The sequence below is a fragment of the Tursiops truncatus genome, chromosome 1 (genome assembly GCF_011762595.2).
Source record: "Tursiops truncatus isolate mTurTru1 chromosome 1, mTurTru1.mat.Y, whole genome shotgun sequence".
NCBI classification, from domain to species: Eukaryota; Metazoa; Chordata; class Mammalia; order Artiodactyla; family Delphinidae; genus Tursiops; species Tursiops truncatus.
In genome coordinates this window covers 51,765,058-51,792,676 of record NC_047034.1, presented here as the reverse complement: position 1 = coordinate 51,792,676, position 27,619 = coordinate 51,765,058, and the positions used below count along the sequence as shown (strand labels likewise).

Below are 27,619 nucleotides of genomic sequence, written 5' to 3'. Positions count from 1 at the left end.
TGGGTCGCATCTTCATGAATAAAGAACTGAGTCTCCAATAGGTATATCTATAAACCAGTATAAAACAATATAATCAGAAGATGAAACAACTTTTGTGGAATTTTTTCTCTCTTCTGGAGAAAACAGGTTCAGTAAACACTGAGAAACCAGAGCACACTGAAAGTCATTCCTCCTATTTGTGGAATTAAACACTTTCTTTGGCATACTTTTGTCTCTTTTATATCTGAAACTGAATGAATTATTTATTTTGGTGACTATATAATCAAATCCAATCAATATGAAATCTGAACTACTCCAGGTTAGAGCTTGGTTTTGTCTTAACTACTTCTCTCTATGGGAAATGTTCATCTTCGTATCAGACTTTTGGTGCTTCTAGGAGAAAAAAAAATCTAAATATAATAATAATAAGTTTACTGAGCACTTACTATGTATCAAGTACACCGATAGCATTCTCACAACCACCATATGAGATAGGTACCAATTTACAGGTGAGAAAATTAAGGCAGAGAAAGTTCTACATGTATCGTCAGGCCACCCAGACTGCAAAGTATTTAGACCAAATCAGGGTCTATTCTCTCTCACTCCAAAATCTGCTCTCTTAACCACCTCAGCTTATTTTCTTCTTTGATGCCGTTTTGTGTGCTCATTTTCTCTGGCTTGTCTGTGACTATCTCATAGTAACCATTTTCCTAGTGACAGAATTCCAAATTGGCTATGAAGCCAGTTACTTTAATTATGCTCTGGTCACCTTCTTAAATGGACCTCTGAATTGGCCCTTATTTTATTACTCAGGACTCTGCATATTTGTGACTATAACCCAGCTTCTTTTGCCTTATGAATTCTTCAAACTTTTCCAACTATTTTTCAAAGGCTAGGGCTCCTCACACTCTTTAATGACCTAAAGGGATATTTTCTTTCCATTACAAATTTCAAGCCTGCTTACCTTTTAAATATTCAATATTTCAGTATTATAAGAGCAATAGGGTTATTTGATGTCCTAATTGCCTCAGGCCTTGTTTTAAATGCCTTTGTAGCAAAGGGTGATGCCAGCAGGAGAGTTCACCCCGCTGCTTGGTTTACACAGCATCCAGACAGCCTGTCTGATGTGAGACCCAGGGTTGAACCCAGAGGACTATGAGGACCCAGACTAATCACCCACTGTAGAGTCATACGCTGCCCCCCCTCTCCCCGCCAGCTCCAAATACACAGACACACACTCACACACACACACATACACACACCTGCTGGCAACATGAGGTCACAATAAACATCCAGGAAAATATCAAAGAAAAAACAAAGAAGGACAGTGTGAGGTGCAATTCCCCAGCCTACGTTTCTTTGTTACCGGGAGTTCGGTGGACTGATAATATTTTTAGGTAAAGGTACAGCAGTACGCATATTTGTGTGCATCTGTACAGAATATTAAAATGGGACTTTAGGCTAAAATCTTGAAACGTAGATATCACTTTGCCATGATGCAGAATTTCAAAGGAGTAAACAAAAACTAATCAGCCCTGCATCCCCTCACTCACATCAAGAGTGTAAGATTGTAAGACGTGTGTGTGTATAATATGTATATTACACATATATATAGGAAAGGGCCTTGGGGAAGTGTTATCTGTACGCTGAGCTTCCCCCCAGTGAAGACATGTATAAGGGGTGAGTGGGTCCTGCCGTCACCTCACACTTAACGGAATATATTTCAAAAGGACTCCTCAGAAAGCCTAATATGTGTTTCTTGTGCACACATCTGACTCCCACCTCAGAGGTGAGATGTGCGCTTACTAGCTGGTGTGATGGCAGAGTGAAAGAGAATCCATTACGTTGGGGCCGAGTCCCAGGCTACCAGAATAGAAGTGACTGTGCCCTCTGGGGAACGAAGAGTAGAGATGCCTAGTGTTGAGGGAGAGAAGGCAACATTTCCAAAAAACCCAAAAAATGTCCCTAAGAGCAATAGTCAGATTTAAACATCTGCCATCTTGAGGTACCATTAAGAGAGACGTTTCCTGTGTTCTTATCTCGTCTCCTTCCCTGCATGCTCTTGGGAGGGGTCAGAGCTGGGGCGGCCATGTAATTTAGTACACATACAGAGAGACTTCTGAGAAAGAAAAGGTATAAGGGTTCACTCTATGTGTCAACTTGACTGGACTCTGGTGCCCAGTTCTTTGGTTAAACACTAGCCTACATGCTGCTGTGAAGGTGTTTTATGGTTAACATTTACAATCAGTTGACTCTAAGTACAGAAGAGCACCCTCAATAATGAGGGGGCCTCTCAAGAGGCACATGAAAAGATGCTCAACATCATTAATCATTAGAGAAATGCAAATCAAAACTCCAGTGAGGTATCACCTCACACCGGTCAGAATGGCCATCATCAAAAAATCCACAAACAATAAATGCTGGAGAGGGTGTGGAGAAAGGGAACACTCTTGCACCGTTGGTGGGAATGTAAGTTGACACAGCCGCTATGGAGAACAGTATGGAGGTTCCTTACAAAACTACAAATAGAACTACCATACGACCCAGCAATCCCACTACTGGGCATATACCCTGAGAAAACCATAATTCAAAAGGACACATGTACCCCATTGTTCATTGAAGCACTATTTACAATAGCCAGGACAGAGAAACAACCTAGATGTCCATCAACAGATGAATGGATAAAGAAGATGTGGTAAATATATATACAGTGGAATATTACTCAGCCATAAAAAGGAAGGAAATTGGATCATTTGTAGAGACATGGATGGACCTAGAGACTGTCATACAGAGTGAAGTAAGTCAGAAAGAGAAAAACAAATATCATATAGTAAACAAATATCGTGTAGTAATGCGTATATTGGAATATAGAAAAATGGTACAGATGAACCGGTTCGCAAGGCAGAGAAATAGACATAGAGCACAAATGTATATGGGCACCAAGGGGAGAAAGGCGGGGTGGGGTGAATTGGGAGATTGAGATTGACATATATATACTACAATGTATAAAATATGATAACTAATAATAACCTGCTGAATAGCACAGGGTACTCTAATTCACTTCACTGTACAGTAGAAACTAACAAAACATTGTAAAACAACTATATCCCAATAAAAAAAAATGAGGAGGCATCCAGATATTAAAAGCCTTAAGAGCAAAAACCAAGGTTTCCCAGAGAAGAAGGAATTCTGCCTCAAGACTGTGGCATAGAAATCCTGCCTTCATTTCCAGCCTGCTGTCCTGCCCTACAAACTTCAGACTCCCTAATTGCATGAGCCAATTATAATATTATTATATATATAATATCCTATTGATTCTATTTCTCTGGAAAACCATGATACAATGGGGAAATGTTAATAACTAGGCCCCAGGCAACAAGTATCTGGGACCAGACTGAGTACACAGGACATATGATCTCCCTAGTCGGAACCCAAGAGTTAGCAGAATGTGCAAGGAGGATTAGAAATGCTCAGTGAGGAGAGAGGAGACAGAAGTTGAAAACATTCCCATTCCCTGACCATGGCTTCCTGCCTGGAATAAGCCTGAACTGGAAGAAAGAGGAAATGTTATTTTTAAACAAAATTAGTTTTAACTATAACGTGGGATTAGATATATAATTAGCATCCTAAGATGATGTTGTGTGACTTGAAGTGATGGGAGAACTATTTGTGTTGATCTGGTTCGGACAGAAGAGTCATAGGACCTGCCTGTATTTCTTTGGGGAACAGAGGGGAAAAAAATCCTATAGAGTGGACTTAGAAAGGCAGTGGGAATGGAAAATAGTATAGAGGTTCCCTAGAAAACTAAAGATAGAGTTGTCGTATGATCCAACAATACCACTCCTGGGCTTATATCCGGAAAAAACTATAATTCGAAAAGATACATGCATCCCAACGTTCACAGCAGAACTATTTGCAATAACCAAGACATGGAAGCAGTATAAATGTCCATCAACAGATGAGTGGATAAAAAAATGTGGTACATATATATACAATGGACTATTACTCAGCCATAAGAAGAATGAAATAATGACATTTACAGCAACATGGATGGACCTAGAGATTATCATGCTAAGTGAAGTAAGCCAGATAGAGAAAGACAAATATCATATGACATCTCTTACATGTGGAATCTAAAAAAATGATACAAATGAACTTATTTACAAAACAGAAATAGACTCACAGACATAGAAAACAAACTTATGGTTACCAGAAGAAAGGGGAGTGTGGGGTGGGGGGGATAAATTGGGATTAGCAAATACAAACTACTATATATAAAACAGAGGAACAATAAGGTCCTACTGTACAGCACAGGGAACTATATTGAATATCCTGTAATAAACCATAATGGAAGAGAATATGAAACTGAATACATATATATATATATATGTATAACTGAATCACGTTGCTGTACACCAGCAACTAACACAACAGTTTAAAGCAACTATACTTCAATTTTTTTTAAAAAGGCAGTAGGAGACAAGAAAGTGATTATTACCTGACTTCCCCTCATGGTTACATGTGTATATATAACCTTCTTGATCAAAGGCCTGCCTGAGTTACACCCAGCTACCTGTCCCTGAAGCACAAAGACCCAGCACTGAGGCCTGAGGCAGGTGCCTCTGCTCTCAGACTTCAGGGGCAGCCCTGATAGTTTCCATGAAGTGGGACGCACTCAATCATAGCTCAGTATTTTGGCACACCACACCTACTTCTAATTCTGTCCACACCTCAATGAATATGATTAGCCCATCAGAGCATATGGTAAATGTAAAAGTTGTTTAACACACTCAATAAATACTTTACACATTCAATACATATTTATTGAGCATCTATCCTGGGCCTAGTATTGTTGGATAGAAGTACGAACATCGAGCCTCTGGCTTCGAGAAACTTACAATCACATATAAACTTACAATCACATACAAACACATATATACATATAAAATATATATAATGTATATATATATTATATAAATTATATATATATAATATATATATCTTCTTGTATTCAACTGTAATCCTCTTATGTATCTATATTTAGTCAATGTATATTGTAACTTCTGAGAGCTCTGAATTTGATTTACCTGTTTTTCCAAACTTACCCCTGTGAGTTTTGTACACAGCTGTAAAAATCAGAGCAAAGATTAGTTTTGTGGCTTGTATAAGAGGCCTAACATAAAAGACCACAACATTTTACTGGAGACCTAGAATGTGGGCAAAACCCTTTTATTATGTACAGAGACACATACAACCATATACAATTATTCTTTTTAGATTTTTTGGGTTACATTTATGTGATCTACTTTTTTTAATGCTGAAAGAGGGCCTAAGGACTAAAATAAATTGCTCTTCAGAAGATGTGGAAATCGCACTAAAATTATCCTTTTGAAAAGCAGAGGGCCAGATGGCCAATCTATATGATTCTTTGACAACACTTAATTCCACAAGAGATAGCTCATGAAAGAGCTTCAGACTCTCTTTCAGAAAGTGAGAGTTAAGATGAAGCCAAGTGGTTAACATTCCTAAGCACAAGATCCATGCACCAATGAAGGGAATCAGAGCAGATTTGCTTTACTCTGGGGCACAAAGTTCAGATGTCAGTCAATAACGAAAGCACCAGAGTCAGATAGGGAGGTACACAAGGACGGATAAAAGATCAGAATGAGACCTTGTGTGGCTAAGCTGGGCAGAAGGGCCATTGCCACAGTGTGATGAAGGTTCTAAGCACTTGTTGACTCTTTTATGAAACGATGAGCTATTGATAACACTCAGCTCCCATGCCACCTACTCCTTGCCATTTCTGTTAAACTGTAGTTTAGTTCTGTTTTAGCCAAAGCCAGCTTCATTGTCACTTAAGCCTCACTCTGCACCAGCACATATTTCCAGAACTAAATCAGAGACCACCCAAAGAAACATATATCATAAAAGAAATGGGAGTGGAAGTGCTGTTGTTTTATCCAAAGCCAAACGTATTTCTTTGCTCCCTGACTGGCAGTAGGTTACTGTCCATAAAAACAAGCAATTGCATTGGATGAATCTTGCTTGTTCCCTGGGAAGGCCCACTACACCTTCTGCACAGAAACCAAATGACCCTTAACAAGCTCAATGCCACTAACAGCTTCCCTTCCCCCTCTTCTCCATCACCACATCTCATGAGAGTTGTTCAGCCTCGATAAAGCCTTACTTCCTTGGAATTCAGTTAATTCACCTTTTCCCCCTCAACGATACACATGGTTTCTGCTTCACAGCATATCCTTGGCACATCACTGGCCCATGCCTATTTTGCACCACCAGAATCTCCTGAAATTTATCAGAGATGATACAGATGTAATTAAACCCGAATTCTAGTCTCTCCTTGTGACAACTCAGCGGACAATTAATGATGATAAAAGAGCCTGCCAGCTGCTGCCTGACATACCAATGTGAGCGTCCAACTCCGATGAAGATGGAGGGTGAAGGGCAGGTCCCTCTGGCTCCACTTCAATCTGTCTTTTACCTCACACTAGCTAAAAAGTAACACTTACTTTGGGGAACCTTAGATTCTTTCCTCTCTCTTCTTAAAAGCAGCAAATAGACAATCGGGGGTAATGCAATGTCTATGAAATAAATAAGAATGCTTCCAGGGAAGAGTAATTTAAGCTTTACCACCAGGGACAGTGATTCAAGCCTAAAGCCAGAGAAACAGGCTGTGCTCTTAATCATTGACCCTTTAGGAGAGGATGTGCCCACTGCCTCTTTGCCATGGGAACATATCAGTTCATAGGGAGGGACCTTCATAAGGGGGACACTTCATGGATTTTTCCACAATAATGCTGTTCCACTCAAAACTGACTTTGATTACATTTGTCATTTTCTCTCCAAAATTTCAGGTTTAGCCATGACTGCAGCTTGGTGCAATAGATGCTTGGAGGGAGACCAAGGCTTGAGGGTGACATGGGTTGTGGAGAGAGATGACTGGAGAGAAAATAATCAAAACAAGGATGATAAGAGGTAATAAAAGGAGCCTGTTCAACACTCACACTTCAAAACACATGTGCTGAGGCTCAGTGGTAACAGAACTGCACTGCTGGCTTCCTGTGTTGCTTTCCGTTTAACAGTTTGTTGTTTGGGGGACTTGAGAATCCATTTAGACAATTCCCATAAGAAAAAATGCAAATGACTCATAAACATATGAAATAAATGTCCTACATCACTTGTAATCAAAGGAATGCAAATATAAAACAACAAGATAGCATTTTCACCTATCAAATTAACAGAGATTAAAAGGAATTCTAATACTCAACAGGGGTGGTGAGATGGCCCATCTCTCACTGCTGGAGTGTTAATTGGTACAACCTTTCTCCTGGGCTATTTTGCAATATGTGGCAAATTCCTAAAAATATGCATAATCCTGGGCCCAATAATTCTGCTTCTAGGATCTACTCTAAGAAAATAAGCAGCAATCCAAGCAAAGATGGGTACAAATCTTTCACTGGAATGTTATTTACAACAAGGAAAAGTACAAAAATAAAATCTTACATTGTTATAAATTATATGATATAATTATAAAATAGATAAATATAAAAAATAGAGTACAACATTCCTCCACCAATTAATATTATTCAGGATATTTATATATTTTAAAGACTATTGGGACTCCAGGAGGGCTCATGCCAAGGAGCACTACCCAGAACCTCTGCTGCCAGTGTCCCCATCCCTGCAGTGAGCCACAGCCACCCCCCGCCTCCTCAGGAGACCCTCTAACACTAGCAGCCATGTAGAAGACAGGTCTTGGTGCTCTGGCCGGGTGTCAGGTCTGTGCCTCTGAAGTGGGAGAGCCGAGTTCAGGACACTGGTCCACCAGAGACCTCCCAGATCCACATAGTATCAAATAGCGAAAGCTCTCCCAGAGATCTCCATCTCAACATGAATACCCAGCTCCACTCAACAATCAGCAAGCTACAGTGCTGGACACCCTATGCCAAACAACTAGCAAGACAGGAACAAACCCCACCCATTAGCAGAGAGGCTGCCTAAAATCATAATAAGGTCACAGACACCCCAAAACACGCCATTGGACATGGTCCAATGGACATGGTCCTGCCCACCAGAAAGACAAGATCCAGCCTCATCCACCAGAACACAGGCACCAGTCCCCTCCAACAGAAAGCGTAGACAACCCACTGAACCAAACTTACCCACTGGGGGCAGACACCAAAAACAATGGGAACTATGAACCTGCAGCCTGTGAAAAGGAGACCCCAAACACAGAAAGTTAAGCAAAATGAGAAGACAGAGAAACACACAGCAGAAGAAGGAGCAAGGTAAAAACCGACCAGACCAAACAAATGAAAAGGAAATAGCAGTCTACCTGAAAAAGAATTCAGAGTAATGATAGTAAAGATGATCCAAAATCTTGGAAATAGAATGGAGAAAATACAAGAAACGTTTAACAAGGACCTAGAAGAACTAAAGAGCACACAAACAATGATGAACAACACACTAAATGAAATTTAAAATTCTCTAGAAGGAATCAATAGCATACTAACTGAGATAGAAAAACGGATAAGTGGACTGGAAGATAAAATGGTGCAAATAACTACCGCAGGGCAGAATAAAGAAAAAAGAATGAAACAAATTGAGGACAGTCTCAGAGACCTCTGGGACAACATTAAATGCACCAACATTTGAATTATAGGGGTCTCAGAAGAAGAAGAGAAAAAGAAAGGGACTGAGAAAATATTTGAAGAGATTATAGTTGCAAACTTCCCTAATATGGGAAAAGAAAGAGTCAATCAAGTCCAGGAAGTGCAGAGAGCCACATACAGGATAAATCCAAGGAGAAACACACCAAGACACATATTAAAAAAAACTATCAAAAATTTAATACAAAGAAAAAATATTAAAAGCAGCAAGGAAAAACAACAAATAACATACAAGGGAATCCCCATAAGGTTAACAGCTGATCTTTCAGCAAAAACTCTGCAAGCCAGAAGGGAGTGGCAGGACATATTTAAAGTGATGAAAGGGAAAAACCTACAACAAAGATTACTCTACCCAGCAAGGATCTCATTCATATTCAACAGAGAAATTAAAAACTTTACAGACAAGCAAAAGCTAAGATAATTCAGCACCACCAAACCAGCTCTACTACAAATGCTAAAGGAACTTCTCTAAGTGGGAAACACAAAAGAGGAAAGGACCTACAAAAACAAACCCAAAACAATTAAGAAAATGGTAATAGGAACACACACATTGATAACTACCTTGAATGTAAATGGATTAAATGCTCCAACCAAAAGACATAGAATGGCTGAATGGATACAAAAACAAGACGTGTATATATGCTGGCTACAAGAGACCCACATCAGACCTAGGGACGCATACAGACGAAAAATGAGGGGATGTAAAAAGATATTCCATGCAAATGGAAACCAAAAGAAAGCTGGAATAGCAATTCTCATATCAGACAAAATAGACTTTAAAATAGAGACTATTACAAGAGACAAAGAAGGACACTACATACTGATCAAGGGATCAATCCAAGAAAAAGATATAACAATTATAAATATATATGTACCCAACATAGGAGCACATCAATACATAAGGCAAATGCTAACAACTATAAAAGAGGAAATAAGCAGTAACAAAATAATAGTGGGGGACTTTAACACCTCACGTACACCAGTGGACAGATCATCCAAACAGAAAATTAATAAGGAAACACAAGCTTTAAATGACACAATAGACAGATTTAATTGATATTTAGAAGACATTCTACCCCAAAACAGCTGATTGCACTTTCTTCTCAAGTGCACCTGGAACATTCTCCAGGACAGATCACATCTTGGGTCACAAATCAAGCCTTGGTAAATTTAAGAAACCTGAAATCATATAAAGCATCTTTTCTGACCACAACACTATGAGATTAGAAAAAAATTATAGGAAAAAATGTAAAAAAACACAAACACATGGAGGCTAAACAATATATTACTAAATAACAAAGATATCACGGAAGAAATCAAAGAGGAAATCAAAAAATACCTAGAGACAAATGACAATGGAAACACGATGATCCAAAAACTATGGGATGCAGCAAAATGGTTCTAAAAGGGAAGTTTATAGCAATACAAGCCTACCTCTAGAAACAAGGAAAATCTCAAATAAACAATCTAAACTTACACCTAAAGGAACTACAGAAAGAAGAACAAACAAAACCTAAAGTTAGTAGAAGGAAAGAAATCATAAAGATCAGAGCAGAAATAAATGAACTAGAAACAAAGAAAACAATAGCAAACATCAATAAAACTAAAAGCTGGTTCTTTGAGAAGATAAACAAAATTGATAAACCATTAGCCAGACTCATCAACAAAAAGAGGGAGAGGACTCTAATCAATAAAATTAGAAAAGAAAAAGGAGAAGTTACAACAGACACCACAGAAATACAAAGCACCCTAAGAGACTACTACAAGCAACTCTATGCCAATAAAATGGAAAATCTGGAAGAAATGGACAAATTCTTGGAAAGGTACAATTTTCCAAGACTAAACCAGGAAGACTTAGAAAATATAAACAGACCTGTCACAAGTAATGAAATTGAAACCATAACTAAAAATCTTACAACAAACAAAAGTCCAGGACCAGATGGCTTCACAGGTAAAATTTAGCAAACATTTAGAGAAGAGCTAACACTCATTCTTCTCAAACTCGTCCAAAAAAATTGCAGAGGAAGGAACACTCCCAAACTCATCTATGAGGCTACCGTCGCCCTGATACCAAAACCAGACAAACATACTAAATAAAGAGAAAATTACAGACCAATATTACTGATGAATATAGATGTAACAATCCTCAACAAAATACTAGCAAGCAGAATCCAACAACACATTAAAAGGATCATACACCATGATCAAGTGGGATTTATCCCAGGGATGCAAGGATTCTTCAATATACTCAAAACAATCAACGTGATACACCATATTAACAAATTGAAGAATAAAAACCATATGATCATCTCAATAGATGCAGAAAAAGCTTTTGACAAAATTCAACACCCATTTTTGATAAAACCTCTCCAGAAAGTGGGCATAGAGGGAACTGCCTCAACATAATAAAGGCCATATACAACAAACCCACAGCAAACATCATTCTCAATGGTGGTAAACTGAAAGCATTTTCTCTAAGATCAGGAACAAGACAAGGATGTCCCCTCTCGCCACTATTATTCAACATACTTTTGGAAGTCCTAGTCCCAACAATCAGAGAAGAAGAAGAAATAAAAGGAATACAAATTGGAAAAGAAGAAGTAAAACTGTCACTGTTTGCAGATGACATGATACTTACACATAGAGAATCCTCAAGATGCCACCAGAAAACTACTAGAGGTAATCAATGAATCTGGTAAAGTTGCAGGATACAAAATTAATGCAAAGAAATCTCTTGCATTCCTATACACTAATGATGAAAAATCTGAAGGAAAAATTAAGGAAACACTCCCATTTACCATTGCAACAAAAAGAATAAAATATCTAGGTATAAACCTACCTAGGGGGAAAAAAGACCTGTATACAGAAAACTCTAAGACACTGATGAAAGAAAGTAATGATATAAACAGATGGAGAGATATACCATGTTCTTGGATTAGAAGAATCAATACTGTGAAAATGACTATACTACCCAAAGCAATCTACAGATTCAATGCAATCCCTATCAAATTACCAATGGCATTTTTTACAGAACTAGAACAAAAAATCTTAAAATTTGTATGGAGACACAAAGGACCCTGAATAGCCAAAACAGTCTTGAGGGAAAAAAACGGAGCTGGAGGAAACAAACTTCCTGACTTCAGACTACACTACAAAGTAATCAAGACAATATGGTACTAGCACAAAAACAGAAATATAGATCAATGTAACAGGAACAAAAGCCCAGAGGTAAACCCACGCATCTATGGTCAACTAATCTATGACAAAGGAGGCAAGGATATACAGTGGAGAAAAGACAGTCTCTTCAATAAGTGGTGCTGGGAAAACTGGACAGCTACATGTAAAAGAATGAAATTAGAACACTCCTTAACACCATACACAAAAATAAACTCAAAATGGATTAGAGACCTAAATGTAAGACCAGACACCATAAAACTCTCAGAGGATAACATAGGAAGAACACTCTTTGACATAAATCACAGCAAGATCTTTTTTGATCCATCTCCTAGAGTAATGGAAATAAAAACAAAAATAAACAAATGGGACCTAATGAAACTTAAAAGCCTTTGCAAATCAAAGGAATCTACAAACAAGACGAAAAGACCACCCTCAAAATGGGAGAAAATATTTGCAAATGAATCAACGGACAAAGGATTAGTCTCCAAAATATATAAACAACTCATGCAGCTCAATATTAAAAAAACAAACAACCCAATCCAAAAATGGGCAGAAGACCTAAATAGACATTTCTCCAAAGAAGACATACAGATGGCCAAGAGGCACATGAAAAGCTGCTCAACATCACTAATTGCTAGAGAAATTCAAATCAAAATGGCAACTAGGTATCACCTCACATCAGTTAGAATGGGCATCATCAAAAATCTACAAAAACAAATGCTGGAGAGGGTGTGGAGAAATGGGAACCCTCTTGCACTGTTGGTGGGAATGTAAATTGATACAGCCACTGTGGAGAACAGTATGGAGGTTCCTTAAAAAACTAAAAATAGAATTACCATATGACCCAGCAATCCCACTCCTGGGCATATACCCAGAGAAAACCATAATTCAAAAAGACACATGCACCCCAATGTTCATTGCAGCACTATTTACAATAGCCAGGTCATGGAAGCAACCTAAATGCCCATCGACAGATGAATGGATAAAGAAGATGTGGTACATACATAAAATGGAATATTACTCAGCCATAAAAAGGAACCAAATTGGGTCATTTGTAGAGATGTGGAGGGACCTAGGAACTGTCATACAGAGTGAAGTAAGTCAGAAAGAGAAAAACATATATTAATGCATATATGTCGAACCTAGAAAAATGGTACAGATGAACCAGTTTGCAGGGCAGAAATAAAGACACAGATGTAGAGAAAAAGTGTATGGACACCAAGGGGGGAAAGTGGCAGTGGGGGGTGGGGTTGGGGGTGGTATGATGAATTGGGAGATTTTTATTGACATGTATACACTAATATGTATAAAATGGAAAACTAATTAGAACCTGCTGTATAAAAAATAAATAAAATTAAATTTAAAAATTAAAAAATAATAATAAAGCTTACAAATCCTCTAAGGACTCATCCCCACATTGCCTCAGTCAGGAACAAAAACTAAGAGCCTCCATCATCTGAAGCATCACTGGGCACCATGACAAGGGAAAGGATATGTAGCAACTTATACACTAGCTCTTACTGACTCTTATCCAGAGGTAATGCACATCATTTCCACTTACATTTCATTGGCTGAAGTCAGTCACATGGCCAGTCTTCTATAACACAGATCAGGAGGTTCAATCCTACATGTGCCTAGAGGGAAGAAAACCAGAAATACCTGTGAACAGAACCAATATTTACTACCCCCAAAATCTTCATTTATTTTCTTAAGAATTAATTATATGTCAAACTGAAAGTCTTTCTTCATTAGTAGTCAAGTTACGACATTATGCATCATTTGCATAACCCTAAACAACTTGGTTCTGCTTCTCAATTCAGTTTTTAGAACCTAAGCTATTTGGGACATGCTACCACTGCAGGCAAGAGGTTATTTGAAAAGGTAAAAGGCTATGGACATACCATCACTACACTAAAGAAGCATCCCTTCTTTCCAGTGTCCATGGAGTAGCCAGAGGAATGCCAGCATTTGTCAGCCACCATTCTGAACATAGAACAATCAAAATAAGCAATACTGGAATGTCTCCCACTTTCTAACAGTGTTGGAAAACAGGGCCCAGGCATATATCCAAGGTCCTTAACTTAACCCCCTAGGAACGTTTTTCTAGTCAGTATAATCTGCTCTCTTTTACAATCTGTATTATGCATACAAAAGATTAGAACACACCAATCCCAAAATATAACTATTAATGTTAGAAAGAAAGCACCACCATGCTCCCATGTACATTCAAACAGTTCATCACACTCACTCTATTAAGTACCATTTTAAATGTTTTTGTATTAACGAAAAAGTAATATGACTTTATGAATGACAGGCAGCATTGTCTGAACATTAAATCGATTCCCATTTTTCATTGTAAAATAAAATATAACTTGAACCATGTTAAAAGTAAAAGTTAATTACATGAAGTACTGGTTTGTAGCTTGCATTGATAGACCTCTCCTAAGGGATACAGGTAATTATAGAAAATCCTATCCAAGCCAGAACCCTCAGGGTTATCGTAGAATCTTTTTCATCACCTACTATGTCTGACAGGTCTTCAAATCTTATGGATTCTAAACTTCGTAAATACCCATTTCATCTGATTCTCTCTCTCCATTCCCAATTGCTATATTCAGGGCTTTATCATCTTTCACCTAGGCTACTTCAATCACCTATTCACTTGTCTTCTTCCTTCAGACTCCCCCCCACCACCGCCAAAACCACCTTCCACACTGCCACAAAAATATACCATCCTGTTACTTCTCTTAAAACCCATCAGTGGCCCTCCCACCACCTAGGAGATAAAGTCCAAATTCCTTAGCAGAACATGGAAAGTTCCTCTCCTTAGGGCCCTAGGCTACCTCCCAAGCCTAACGTGGCCTTCTCAAAAATCTATTCAATAGAACAGCAATTCCACAGGTACACAGGGGGAAAGTGTGCTCCACAGTCAAATAAATTGGGAAAAGAGACGTTCAACCTCTTTCTTTCCTTCAGGGATTGTCAGAGTTGAGAACTCAAGTGTGACTCTAAATGAATCTCATAGCTCAAGTACTTGGTTCTCTTTTCTTGACCTACCGTTGTATTCTGGGTGACCTCACTTAGTTTCCTAGCTTTAAACACTATGGACATGCTGACAACTCCTCAGTTTGCATCTCCAGCCCACACTTCCCCACTGAGCACCAGACTGCCTGCTCACAATCTCCAGCGAGATATCTAAGAGATATCTGAATTTTAATATTCCCTCAACCTCCTCCCTTGGGCTTCCTCAGCTCAGTTCATGGCAACTTCATTCTTCAGGTTACTCAGGACAAAAATCTTAATGCCATTCATGATTCCTCTATTTCTCCCACATCCCATATTTAGTCCATCAGCAAATTCAAATCAGCTCTACATCCAAAATATATTCAGAATTTGACCACTTCTCATAACCCCAACCCACCACCCTGATCCAGGCCACCATCATCCCTCACCTGAATTATTTAAAGGGCCACCTAACTGGTGTCCCTGCTCCTGTCCTTCCCCGATGTTGTCTATTCTCAACCCAACACCTAGGTTGAGTGCTACCTTTACTTTAACAGGTCACAGCACCCCTTTCCTCAAAACCCTGCTGTGGACTCGCTCTTGTGAGAGTACCAGAATCACAATTAAATGCTGAACAATCATCGACAGGAAGACACTGGAAGTCACTAAAAAAGGTACCCCACATCCAAAGACAAAGGAGAAGCCACAAAGAGATGGTAGGAGGGGTGCAATCACAATAAAAGCAAATCCCATAACTGCTGGGTGGGTGACTCACAAACTGGAGAACACTTATACCACAGAAGTCCATGCACTGGAGTGAAGGTTCTGAACCTCATGTCAGGCTTGCATCCTGGGGGTCCAGCAGTGGGAGGAGGAATTCTTAGAGAATCAGATTTTGAAGGCTAACGGGATTTGATTGCAGGACTTTGACAGGACTGGGGAAAACAGAGACTCCACTCTTGGAGGGCACACACAAAGTAGTGTGAGCATTAGGACCCAGGAGAAGGAGCAGTGACTGCATGGGAGACTGAGCCAGACTTACCTGCTAGTGTTGGAGGGGCTCCTGCAGAGGCAGGGGGTGGCTGTGGCTCACTGTGGGGACAAGGACACTGGCAGAAGAAGTTCTTGGAAGTACTCCCTGGCATGAGCCCTCCAAGAGTCCACCATTAACCCCACCAAAGAGTTTGTAGCCTCCAGTTCTGGGCCACTTCAGGCCAAACAACCAACAGGGAGGGAACTCAACCCCACCCATCAGCAGACAAGCAAATTAAAGTTTTACTGAGTTCAGCCCACTAGAGCAACACCCAGTTCTACCCACTGCCAGTCCCTCCCATCAGGAAGCTTGCACAAGCCTCTTAGACTCACCACCAGAGGGCAGCCAGCAGAAACAAGAAGAACCAGAATTCTGCAGCCTATGGAAGGAAAAGCACATTAACAGAAATATAGACAAAATGAAAAGGCAGGGGACTATGTACCAGGTGAATGAACAAGATAAAACCCCAGAAAAACAACTAAATGAAGTGGAAATAGGCAACCTTCCAGAAAAAGAATTCAGAATAAAAATAGAGAAGATGGTCCAGGACCATGGAAAAAGAATGAAGGCAAAGATTGAAAAGATGAAAGAAATCTTTAACAAAGACCTGAAAGAATTAAAGAACACCTAGAAGAATTAAAGAACAAACAGAGATGAACAATACAATGATGGAAATGAAAAATACACTAGAAGGAATTAATAGCAGAATAACTGAGGCAGAAGAATGGATAAGTGACCTGGAAGACATAATGGTGGAACTCACTCCCATGGAACAGAATAAACAAAAGAGAATGAAAAGGAACTAGGACAGCCTAAGAGACCTCTGGGACAACATTAAATGCACCAACATTTGCAGTATACGGGTCCCAGAAGGAGAAGAGAGAGAGAAAGGGCCCGAGAAAATATTTGAAGGGATTATAGTCGAAAACTTCCCTAACATGGGAAATAAAATAGCCACCCAAGTCCAGGAAGCACACAGAGTCACAGGCAGAATAAACCCAAGGAGAAACACAGCAAGACACATAGTACTCAAATTGACAAAAATTAAAGACAAAGAAAAATTATTAAAAGCAATAAGGGAAAAATGACAAATAACATACAAAGGAACTCCCATAAGGTTAACAGCTGACTTCTCAGCAGAAACTCTACAAGCCAGAAGGGAGTGGCATGATATATTTAAAGTGATGAAAGGGAAGAACCTACAACCAAGATTACTCTACCTGGAAAGGATCTGATTCAGATTTCACAGAGAAATTAAAAACTTTACAGACAAGCAAAAGCTAAGAGAATTCAGCAGCACCAAACCAGCTCTACAACAAATGCTAAAGGAACTTCTCTAAGTGGGAAACACAAAAGAAGAAAAAGACCTACAAAAACAAACCCATAACAATTAAGAAACTGGTAATAGGAACATACACATCGATAATTACCTTAAACGTGAATGGATTAAATACTCCAACCAAAAGACACAGGCCCTCTGAATGGATACAAAAACAAGACCCATATATATGCTGTCTACAAGAGACCCACTTCAGACCTAGGGACACATACAGACTGAAAGTGAGGGGATGGAAAAAGATATTCCATGCAAATGGAAATCAAGAAAGTTGCAGTAGCAATACTCATATCAGATAAGATAGACTTTAAAATAAAGAATGTTACAAAAGACAAGGATGGACACTACATAATCATCAAGGGATCAATCCAAAAAGAACATATAACAATTATAAATATATATGCACCCAACATAGGAGCACCTCAATACATAAGGCAAATACTAAGATCTATAAAAGAGGAAATTCCACAGGTACACAGGGGGAAAGTGTGCTCCACAGTCAAATAAATTGGAAAAGAGATGTTCAACCTCTTTCTTTCCTTCAGGGATTGTCAGAGTTGAGAACTCAAGCGTGACTCTAAATGAATCTCATAGCTCAAGTACTTGGTTCTCTTTTCTTGACCTACCTTTGTATTCTGGGTGACCTCACTTAGTTTCCTAGCATTAAACACTATGGACATGCTGACAACTCCTCAGTTTGCATCTCCAGCCCACACCTCCCCACTGAGCACCAGACTACCTGCTCACAATCTCCAGCGAGATATCTAAGAGATATCTGAATTTTAATATTCCCTCAACGTCCTCCCTTGGGCTTCCCCAGCTCAGTTCGTGGCAGCTTCATTCTTCAGAATGGATCCTGTATGTATTGTAATGTATTGTATTGTAATGTATTGTAATGACAGTAACACAATAATGGGGGGGGGACTTTTAACACCTCACTTACATGAATGGACAGATCATCCAAACAGAAAATTAATAAGGAAACACAAGCTTTAAATGACACAACAGACAGATTTTTGATATTTATAGGATATTCCAACCAAAAACAGATTCTACTTTCTTCTCAAGTGCACACGGAACATTCTCCAGGGTAGATCACATCTTTGGTCAAAAACCAAGCCTTAGTAAATTTAAGAAACCTGAAATCATATAAAGCATCTTTTCCGACCACAACGCTATGAGATTAGAAATCAATTACAGAAAAAAATGTAAAGAAACACAAACACATGGAGGCTAAACAATATATTATTAAATAACAAAGATATCATGGAAGGAATCAAAGAGGAAATCAAAAAATACCTAGAGAAAAATGACAATGAAAACACAACAATCCAACACCTATGGGATGCAGCAAAAGCAACTCTAAGAGGGAAGTTTATAGCAATACAATCCAACCTCAAGAAATAAGAAAAATCTCAACTAAAAAATCAAAGCTTACACCTAAAGGAACTAGAGAAAGAAGAACAAACAAAACCCGAAGTTAGTAGAAGAAAAGAAATCATAAAGATCAGAGCAGAAATAAATAAAACAGAAACAAATAAAACAAGAGCAAAGGTCAATAAAACAAAAGACTGGTTCTATAAGAAGATAAAGAAAATTGATAAACATTTAGCCAGACTCATCAAGAAAAAGAGGGAAAGGACTCAAATCAATAAAATTAGAAATGAAAAAGGAGAATGTAAAACAGACACCACAGAAATACAGAGCATCCTAAGAGACTACTACAAGCAACTCTATGCCAATAAAATGGACAACCTGGAAGAAATGGACAAATTCTTAGAATGGTATAACCTTCCAAGACTGAACCAGGAAGAAATAGAAAATATGAACAGACAAATCACAAGTAATGAAATTGAAAAGTGGATTAAAAATCTTCCAACAAACAAAAGCCCAGGACCAGATGGCTTCACAGGTGAATTCTATCAAACATTTAGAGAAGAGCTAACACCCATCCTTCTCAAACTCTTCCAAAAAATTGCAGAGGAAGGAACACTCCCAAACTCATTCTATGATGCCACCATCACCCTAATACCAAAACCAGACAAAGATAATACAAAAAAAGAAAATTACAGAACAATATTACTGATGAATATAGATGCAAAAATCCTCAACAAAATACTAGCAAACAGGACTTAGCAACAGCGAGAGAGAGGGGGAAGATGGCAGAAGAGTGAGAAGCGGAGATCACCTTCCTCCCCACAGATACATCAGAAATACATCTACACGTGGAACAACTCCTACAGAACACCTACTGAACGCTGGCAGAAGACCTCAGACCTCCCAAAAGGCAAGAAACTCCCCACGTACCTGGGTAGGGCAAAAGAAAAAAGAATAAACAGAGACAAAACAATAGGGACGGGACCTGCACCAGTGGGAGGGAGTCGTGAAGGAGGAAAGGTTTCCACACACTAGAAGCCCCTTCGTGGGTGGAGACTGCGGGTGGTGGAGGGGGGGAGCTTTGGGGCCACGTTGGAGAGCACAGCAACAGGGGTGCGGAGGGCAAAGCGGAGAGATTCCCGCATGGAGGACTGGTGCCAATCAGCACTCACCAGCACGAGAGGCTTGTCTGCTCACCCGCCAGGGAGGGGGCGATGGGAGCTGAGGCTTGGGCTTTGGTCAGAGCGCAGGGAGAGGTCTGGCGGCATGAACACAGCCTGAAGGGGCTAGTGCACCACGACTAGCTGGGAGGGAGTCTGGGAAAAAGTCTGGACCTGCCGAAGAGGCAAGAGACTTTTTCTTCCCTCTTTGTATCCTGGTGCACGAAGAGAGGGGATTAAGAGCGCTGCTTAAAGGAGCTCCAGAGATGGGCGCGAGCCACGGCTAACAGCGCGGACCCCAGAGACGGGCATGAGACGCTAAGGCTGCTGCTGCCGCCACCAAGAAGCCTGTGTGCAAGCACAGGTCACTATCCCCACCTCCCCTCCCGGGAGCCTGTGCCGCCCACCACTGCCCGGGACCCGTGATCCAGGGACAACTTCGCAGGGAGAAAGCACGGCGCGCCTCAGGCTGGTGCAACGTCACGCTGGCCTCTGCCGCCGCACGCTCGCCCTGCACTCCATACCCCCCCTCCTCCCGGCCTGAGTGAGCCAGAGGCCCCGAATCAGCGGCTCCTTTAACCCCGCCCTGTTTGAGCAAAGAAAAGATGCCCTCCGGCGACCTACACGCAGAGGTGGGACCAAATCCAAAGCTGAACCCCAGGAGCTGTGCGAACAAAGAAGGGAAAGGGAAATCTCTCCCAGCAGCCACAGGAGCAGCGGAATAAATCTCCACAATCAACTTGATGTACCCTTCATCTGTGGAATACATGAATAGACAACGAATCATCCCACAATTGAGGTGGTAGACTTTGAGAGCAAGATTTATTATTTTTTCCCCTTTTCCTCTTTTTGTAAGTGTGTATGTGATGCTTCTGTGTGAGATTTTGTCTGTATAGCTTTGCTTTCACCATTTGTCCTAGGGGTCTATCTGTCCATTTTTATTTTACTTTAAAAAATTTTTTTTCCTTAATAATTATTTTTCTATTTTAATAACTTTATTATATTTTACCTAATTATATTTTATCCTCTCTCTTTCTCTCTCTTTCTTTCTTTCTTTCTTTCTTTCTTTCTTTCTTTCTTTCTCTCTTTCTCTCTTTCTTTCTTTCTTTCTACTTTTTCTCCCTTTTATTCTGAGACATGTGGATGAAAGGCTCTTGGTGCTCCAGCCAGGACTCAGTGCTGTGCCTCTGAGGTGGGAGAGACAACTTCAGGACACTGGTCCACAAGAGACCTCCCAGCTCCATGTAATATCAAACAGCGAAAATCTCCCAGAGATCTCCACCTCAACACCAGCACCCAGCTTCACTCAACGACCAGCAAGCTACAGTGCTGGACACCCTATGCCAAACAACTAGCAAGACAGGAACACAACCCCACCCATTAGCGGAGAGGCTGCCTAAAATCATAATAAGTCCGCAGACACCCCAAAACACACCACCAGACGTGGACCTGCCCACCAGAAAGACAAGATCCAGCCTCATACACCAGAACACAGGCACTAGTCCCCTCCACCAGGAAGCTTACACAACCCACTGAACCAACTCTAGCAACTGCAGACAGACCCAAGAAACAAAGAGAACTACGAACCTGCAGCCTGCAAAAAGGAGACCCCAAACACAGTAAGGTAAGCAAAATGAGAAGACAGAAAAACACACAGCAGATGAAGGAGCAAGATAAAATCTCACCAGACCTAACAAATGAAGAGGAAATAGGCAGTCTACCTGAAAAAGAATTCAGACTAATGATAGTAAAGATGATCCAAAATCTTAGAAATAGAAGAGAAAATGCAAGAAACATTTAACAAGGACCTAGAAGAACTGAAGATGAAACAAGCAATGATGAACAACACAATAAGTGAAATTAAAAATACTCTAGAAGGAATCAATAACAGAATAACTGAGGCAGAAGAACGGATAAGTGACCTGGAAGATAAAATAGTGGAAATAACTACTGCAGAGCAGAATAAAGAAAAAAGAATGAAAAGAACTGAGGACAGTCTCAGAGACCTCTGGGACAACATTAAGTGCACCAACATTCGAATTATAGGGTTTCCAGAAGAAGAAGAGAAAAAGAAAGGGACTGAGAAAATATTTGAAGAGATTATAGTTAAAAACTTCCCTAATATGAGAAAGGAAATAGTTAATCAAGTCCAGGAAGCACAGAGAGTCCCATACAGGATAAATCCATGGAGGAACACGCCAAGACACATATTAATCAAACTGTCAAAAATTAAATACAAAGAAAACATATTAAAAGCAGCAGGGAAAAACAACAAATAAAACACAAGTGAATGCCCATAAGGTTAACAGCTGATCTTTCAGCAGAAACTCTGCAAGCCAGAAGGGAGTGGCAGGACATATTTAAAGTGATGAAGGAGAACAATCTGCAACCAAGATTACTCTACCCAGCAAGGATCTCATTTAGATTTGATGGAGAAATTAAAACCTTTACAGACAAGCAAAAGCTGAGAGAGTTCAGCACTACCAAACCAGCTTTACAACAAATGCTAAAGGATCTTCTCTAGGCAAGAAACACAAGAGAAGGAAAAGACCTATAATAACAAACCCAAAACAATTAAGAAAATGGGAATAGGAACATACATATCGATAATTACCTTAAATGTAAATGGATTAAATGTTCCCACCAAAAGTCACAGACTGGCTGAATGGATACAAAAACAAGACCCATATATATGCTGTCTACAAGAGAACCACTTCAGACCTAGGGACACATGCAGACTGAAAGTGAGGGGATGGAAAAAGATATTCCATGCAAATGGAAACCAAAAGAAAGCTGGAGTAGCAATTTTCATATCAGACAAAATAGACTTTACAATAAAGACTATTAGAAGAGACAAAGAAGGACACTACATAATGATCAATGAATCGATCCAGGAAGAAGATATAACAATTGTAAATATTTATGCACCCAACATAAGAGCACCACAATACATAAGGCAAATACTAACAGCCATAAAAGGGGAAATCGACAGTAACACATTCATAGTAGGGGACTTTAACACCCCACTTTCACCAATGGACAGATCATCCAAAATGAAAATAAATAAGGAAACACAAGCTTTAAATGTTACATTAAACAAGATGGACTTAATTGATATTAATAGGACATTCCATCCAAAAACAACAGAATATACATTTTTCTCAAGTGCTCATGGAGCATTCTCCAGGATAGATAATATCTTGGGTCACAAATCAAGCCTTGGAAAATTTAAGAAAATTGAAATTGTATCAAGTATCTTTTCCGACCACAACGCTATGAGACTAGATATCAATTACAGGAAAAGATCTTTAAAAAATACAAACACATGGAGGCTAAACAATACACTACTTAATAACGAAGTGATCACTGAAGAAATCAAAGAGGAAATCAAAAAATACCTAGAAACAAATGACAATGGAGACATGACGACCCAAAACCTATGGGATGCAGCAAAAGCAGTTCTAAGAGGGAAGTTTACAGCAATACAATCCTACCTTAAGAAACAGGAAACATCTCGAATAAACAACCTAACCTTGCACCTAAAGCAATTAGAGAAAGAAGAACAAAAAAACCCCAAGTTTAGCAGAAGGAAAGAAATCATAAAGATCAGATTAGAAATAAATGAAAAAGAAATGAAGGAAACGATAGCAAAGAACAATAAAACTAAAAGCTGGTTCTTTGAGAAGATAAATAAAATTGATAAACCGTTAGCCAGACTCATCAAGAAAAAAAGGGAGAAGACTCAAATCAATAGAATTTGAAATGAAAAAGGAGAAGTAACAACTGACACTGCAGAAATACAAAAGATTATGAGAGATTACTACAAGCAACTTAATGCCAATAAAATGGACAACCTGGAAGAAATGGACTAATTCTTAGAAGTGCACAACCTGACAAGACTGAATCAGGGAGAAATAGAAAATATGAACAGACCAATCACAAACACTGAAATTGAAACTGTGATTAAAAATCTTCCAACAAACAAAAGCCAGGACCAGATGGCTTCACAGGAGAATTCTATCAAACATTTAGAGAAGAGCTAACACCTATCCCTCTCAAACTCTTCCAAAATATAGCAGAGGGAGGAACACTCCCAAACTCATTCTCCGAGACCAACATCACCCTGATACCAAAAGCAGACAAGGATGACACAAAGAAAGAAAACTACAGGCCAATATCACTGATGAATACAGATGCAAAAATCCTCAACAAACTACTAGCAAACAGAATCCAACAGCACATTAAAAGGATCATACACCATGATCAAGTGGGGTTTATTCCAGGAATGCAAGGATTCTTCAATATACGCAAATCAATCAATGTGATACACCATATTAACAAATTGAAGGAGAAAAACCATATGGTCATCTCAATAGATGCAGAGAAATCTTTCGACACAATTCAATACCCATTTATGATAAAAACTCTCCAGAAAGTAGGCATAGAGGGAAGTTGCCTCAACATAATAAAGGCCATATATGACAAACCCACAGCAAACTTCATTCTCAATGGTGAAAAACTGAAAGCATTTCCACTAAGATCAGAAACAAGACAAGGATGTCCACTCTCGCCACTATTATTCAATATAGTTTTGGAAGTCCTAGCCACGGCAGTCAGAGAAGAAAGAGAAATAAAAGGAATACAAATTGGAAAAGAAGAAGTAAAACTGTCACTGTTTGCAGGTGACATGATACTATACATAGAGAATCCTAACGATGCCACCAGAAAACTACTAGAGCTAATCAATGAATTTTGTAAATTTGAAGGATTCAAAATTAATACACAGAAATCTCTTGCATTCTTATACATTAACAACAAAAGATCAGAAAGAGAAATTAAGGAAACAATCCCATTCACCATTGCAACAACAAGAATAAAATACCTAGGAAGAAACCTACCTAGGAAGGTAAAAACCTGTATTCAGAAAACTATAAGACACTGCTGAAAGAAATCAAAGATGACACAAACAGTTGGAGAGATATACCATGTTCTTGGATTGGAAGAATCAATATTGTGAAAATGACCCTACTACCTAAAGCAATCTACAGATTCAATGCAATCCCCATCAAACTACCAGTGGCATTTTTACAGAACTAGAACAAAAAATCTTAACATTTGTATGGAGACACAAAAGACCCTGAATAGCCAAAGCAATCTTGAGGGAAAAAAACGGAGGTGGAGGATTCAGACTTCCTAACCTCCGAGGATACTACAAAGCTACAGTAATCAAGACAATATGGTACTGGCACAAAAACAGAAATATAGATCAATGGAACAGGATAGAAAGCCCAGAGTAAAACCCATGCACCTATGGTCAACTAATCTATGACAAAAGAGGCAAGGATATACAATGGAGAAAACACAGTCTCTTCAATAAGTGGTGCTGGGAAAAATGGACAGCTACATGTAAAAGAATGAAATTAGAACACTCCCTCACACCATACACAAAAATAAACTCAAAATGGATTAGAGACCTAAATGTAAGACTGGACACCATAAAACTCTTAGAGGAAAACATAGGAAGAGCACTCTTTGACGTAAATCACAGCAAGATCTTTTTTGATCCACCTCCTAAAGAAATGGAAATAAAATCAAAAATAAACAAATGGGACCTAATGAAACTTAAAAGCTTTTGCACAGCAAAGGAAACTATAAACAAGACCAAAAGACAACACTCGGAATCAGAGAAAATATTTGCAGACGATCAACAGACAAAGGATTAATCTCCAAAATATATAAACAGCTCATGCAGCTCAATATTAAAAAAACAAACAACCGAATCAGAAAATGGTCACAAGACCTAAATAGACATTTCTCCAAAGAAGACATACAGATGGCCAAGAGGTACATGAAAAGCTGCTCAACACCACTAATTATTAGAGAAATGCAAATCAGAACTACAATGAGGTATCACCTCACACCAGTTAGAATGGGCATCATCAAAAATCTACAAACAACAAATGCTGGAGAGGGTGTGGAGAAAAGGGAACACTCTTGCACTGTTGGTGGGAATGTAAATTGATACAGCCATTATGGAGAGCGTATGGAGGTTCCTTAAAAAACTAAAAATAGAACTACCATACGACCCAGCAATCCCACTACTGGCCATATACTCAGAGAAAACCATAATTCAAAAACACACATGCACCCCAATGTTCACTGTAGCACTGTATACAATAGCCAGGTCATGGAAGCAATGTACATGTGCTTTGAGAGACGAATGGGTAAAGAATAAGTGGTACATATATACAGTGGAATATTACTCAGGCATAAAAAGGAACTAAATTGGGTCATTTGTAGAGATGTGGATGGACCTAGATACTGTCATACAAAGTGAAGTAAATCAGAAAGAGAAAAACAAATATCATATAGTAATGCATATATGTGGAATCTGGAAAAACGGTACAGATGAACCAGTTTACCAGGCAGAAATAGAGACACAGATGTAGAGAACAAACGTATGGACATCAAGGGGGGAAAGCAGGGGATTAGGGGGGTAGTGGTGGTGGGATAAATTGGGAGATTGGGATTGACATATATACAGTAATATGTATAAAATAGATAACTAATAAGAACCTGCTGTATAAAAAAATAAAATTAAAAAAAAAAGAAAACAAAAACCCTGTCATGGCTTCCCATTTTACTAAGAATGAAGCCAGAATCCTTGCAACATCCCAAGCCCTAATGACTGCTCCTCCATGACTTCTCTACCCACATCTCTCACCTTCTCCCCCGCTTCCTGTACTACTGGTACAGATGGGTCCCCAGTGCCCACTCTTTGTACTCAGCCAGCTGGGCCATCACATATGCATATGCAGGCTCACATAGTACTGCTATGTGTGGCACATCAGCCGTCCCGTCTGTTAATGGACATGGTCTTTCTGGACAGTCCATCAGTGTGTTGCTTCTGGTCATGCTGCCACCTTACTATGCTGTAGATGAAGTCACCCACCATGGTTCTAGTAATGCTCAGAGTATATAGGAGAGGAAGATGTCAATGAGGTTCTGGCTACAGCCCTTCCGGACACCCCCAACCCTGACCATGTTCTAATTACACCGCCTTCCACAATCATGCATACCACACATACAAAACACCCACTGTTAAGTCAGGCATTGAGCTTGACTTATATATACTTTTTTTTTTTTTTGGCTGTGTTGGTTTCGTTGCTGCACGCGGGCTCTCTCTAGTTGTGGCAAGTGGGGGCTACTCTTCGCTGTGGTTCACAGGCTTCTCATTGCGGTGGCTTCTCTTGTTGCAGAGCACAGGCTCTAGGCACACAGGCCTCAGTAGTTGTGGCACGTGGGCTCAGCAGCTGTGCCTCCCAGGGTCTAGAGCGCAGGCTCAGTAGTTGTGGCGCACAGGCTTAGTTGCTCCGCGGCATGTGGGATCTTCCCAGACCAGGGCTCGAACCCGTGTCCCCTACATTGGTAGGCGGATTCCCAACCGGTCCAGTACTGAGTCCTAATCCTCTTTGGCCACACCACTACCCACATAGCACTTAAAATTCCTTGGATTTGTGGAGCTTCGCAGCGTCAGTTTTCCATTCTACTTACTCGTGTATAAGTCCGTCTTCCTCACAAAGTCAGAAGCTTCCTGAAATCAGGAACCATGTTTGAGGCTTCTGTGCATCTATCAGGTATCTTGCATGATGTCTGGCACACAGTGAATGTTCCATAAACATTTGCTGAATTGAAAGTAATTGGGCAAAGGCGGCAATCAGAGGTGGTGGCTGTTGACAACTGACTTCTCTAAAACTGTTCAATGCACATATAAGCCTCACAACTGAGCTGGACTGGGTTCCAAAATGGAGCACTGAATCCAAAGGAAATTAGGATTCCCACACTTCCAATAGAGGGCAGCACATTT

The 27,619-nt window shown here is 39.6% G+C and overlaps 2 long non-coding RNA genes across 2 annotated transcripts in view; both read right to left on the bottom strand.

The window, feature by feature from the left end:
* Positions 1-27,619, bottom strand: part of LOC109547193 (uncharacterized) — a 473,400-nt gene that overhangs the window by 401,430 nt on the left and 44,351 nt on the right. Inside the window, exon 3 of the long non-coding RNA XR_004526090.2 lies at positions 13,405-13,477. This is a non-coding gene — a long non-coding RNA (uncharacterized lncRNA). The remainder of the gene's footprint in view (positions 1-13,404; positions 13,478-27,619) is intronic.
* LOC141279286 (uncharacterized) lies at positions 13,776-16,343 on the bottom strand. Its single transcript, XR_012333257.1, has 3 exons — positions 16,212-16,343; positions 15,889-15,938; positions 13,776-13,826 (listed from the first exon to the last, which is right to left on the bottom strand). It is a non-coding gene; the product is annotated as an uncharacterized lncRNA (long non-coding RNA).